This window comes from Schistocerca piceifrons, unplaced genomic scaffold (assembly GCF_021461385.2).
Source record: "Schistocerca piceifrons isolate TAMUIC-IGC-003096 unplaced genomic scaffold, iqSchPice1.1 HiC_scaffold_961, whole genome shotgun sequence".
NCBI lineage: Eukaryota > Metazoa > Arthropoda > Insecta > Orthoptera > Acrididae > Schistocerca > Schistocerca piceifrons.
In genome coordinates, this window is record NW_025729236.1 from 1,137,501 (window position 1) to 1,140,000 (window position 2,500).

Below are 2,500 nucleotides of genomic sequence, written 5' to 3' on the forward strand. Positions count from 1 at the left end.
CACGATACATGCCAGTTAAACACCGACGGGCGGTGAACCAACAGCGTGGGACACAAATCCAACTACGAGCTTTTTAACCGCAACAACTTTAATATACGCTATTGGAGCTGGAATTACCGCGGCTGCTGGCACCAGACTTGCCCTCCAATAGATACTCGTTAAAGGATTTAAAGTGTACTCATTCCGATTACGGGGCCTCGGATGAGTCCCGTATCGTTATTTTTCGTCACTACCTCCCCGTGCCGGGAGTGGGTAATTTGCGCGCCTGCTGCCTTCCTTGGATGTGGTAGCCGTTTCTCAGGCTCCCTCTCCGGAATCGAACCCTGATTCCCCGTTACCCGTTACAACCATGGTAGGCGCAGAACCTACCATCGACAGTTGATAAGGCAGACATTTGAAAGATGCGTCGCCGGTACGAGGACCGTGCGATCAGCCCAAAGTTATTCAGAGTCACCAAGGCAAACGGACCGGACGAGCCGACCGATTGGTTTTGATCTAATAAAAGCGTCCCTTCCATCTCTGGTCGGGACTCTGTTTGCATGTATTAGCTCTAGAATTACCACAGTTATCCAAGTAACGTGGGTACGATCTAAGGAACCATAACTGATTTAATGAGCCATTCGCGGTTTCACCTTAATGCGGCTTGTACTGAGACATGCATGGCTTAATCTTTGAGACAAGCATATGACTACTGGCAGGATCAACCAGGGAGCTGCGTCAACTAGAGCTGAGCAGCCGGCCGCCCGGGAGTGTGTCCCGGGGGCCCGCGCGAACACGCAAGCGTCCGCTCAATCATTCTGCAAACAGGAGGAGGCTGAGCTCCCCTGCACAATACACCTCGAAACCCTCTCAGGTCCCGGCGGCGCGCAGCGCCGTCCCAAGTACTTGGTCGGGTTCGAGAGAGGCGCAATCGCCCGGAGTTAGGCGAGTAGACGCTTTCGGTGCGACCACCCGTGCTCCCAACTGAGCTTGCCGCTGCCGACAGAGGCCCGGGAGCGTGCTGTCGTGGCATTGCCGGCGGGAGACAACACGCGCCACCTACGGTGACCGGCAGCTCCAACGCCAGCGCCACAGAAGGACAAAAGCCCCACTTGGGTGCCGAAGCGAACTCTCCCAGCACAGCGCACGCGCCAACACATCCGCACAGCTGCGATACAAACCACCAGCGAGAACCGCTGGGGCGACCGAGCAGCAGACGGCGTCGCGGCGCCGAGCGCCGGGCGGCGGCGCATCCTCAACGCACACAGTCCTCAATCGGACCAGCACACTGAAGATGTCCACCGCGCTTCGCACCGGGCCCGCGAGGACCTACTTTGGCCGCACGGCGCCGCGCGCAGGGTGCGCCGGCGCGCAGCTGCGACGCCTGCCGCGTCCGTCGGCCGGCGCGCCTGCCACTGGCCGCCCCCACCAGCCGGCTGTAGCGCGTGCGCCCACGCACCGCGCGGCCAGCACGCCGGGAGGCGCCCCCTCACCGGCCGGGGACGGTCCCACCCAGCCACCGCCGCGTATCGCTTCACACCCAGATGCCGTTCAGTTTCATCGGCATGGTGGGTATCGCTGGAACAACCGGTTAGTACCTCAACCTATCGTCGCCATCACCGATTCACCCCTAGCGAGAACAACCGCACCACAACGGGTTACCATTTCTTCATTTGCGTAACTTCACCAGCAAACGTAGGCGTCCATCGCCATTAGCAACTTCAACGATTATTGCATGCCTGTGTCAGGTGTCACGCCACACTACGTCTGCCCACATACACGCAACAAAATGTGCACGCCTAGACAATACGTGGAAGGTGGCCCCCGTACGTATGCGATGTCCATTGCTCGAACGACTGTCAACCGGCCTCTGTAGCATGTCGCAGATATGGAACGCGGTGCACCATGCTATCACGGTGTTTGAGGAGAGACGACTAGGTCCGAATACATCAACACACAGCTCATGCTGATCGCCATCCACGGCGTCCGTTCCTCCCACACGTCTCTGTGGCGTACCACACTGCAATCCAGCTCTCATAGGGAGACGACACGTAGCTGCGTGCACAATATTTGCACTGTATGGTCCGCCGTTTTTGGGCGCAGTCGTTGTACGGTCACACATGTGCCACGATGTATCATTCAGTACATAAGGACGAATGTGCAGTACAGATTGTGGTTTATGCGTACGACATCAGCGGACAGTTGACACAGGCCGCACCACAACGTAGCCTGAGTACGTCGCATGCGAAGGGCATTGAACATGCAAACTTCTCACCAACCAGCTTGCGAAGGCAGGGGGCAAGGTGGGGACGTGGGGAGGGGTGGGGGGGGGGGCGGCATGTACGTCCTGCTGCCATCCACATAACAGTGTACAGCAGGAGCATGTGGAAAGTCAGCAAGACTTGCAAGGTGTTTAACATGAAGCGATACACAGGGGAGCGGGCAGTGCGAGTAGCGAACTATATTGCGAGGGTTGCGGGTGGGCAACACTACACTAATTGAACGAGTCGTATAACAATTA

General features: G+C 57.8%; 1 non-coding gene across 1 annotated transcript in view; it reads right to left on the reverse strand.

Annotated features, from left to right (window-relative positions):
• Positions 1-711, reverse strand: part of LOC124774173 — a 1,909-nt gene extending 1,198 nt beyond the window's left edge. The window contains exon 1 of the ribosomal RNA XR_007015165.1: positions 1-711. This exon is cut by the window's left edge and continues 1,198 nt beyond it. This is a non-coding gene — a ribosomal RNA (small subunit ribosomal RNA).
• Between the last annotated feature and the right edge of the window lie 1,789 nt (positions 712-2,500).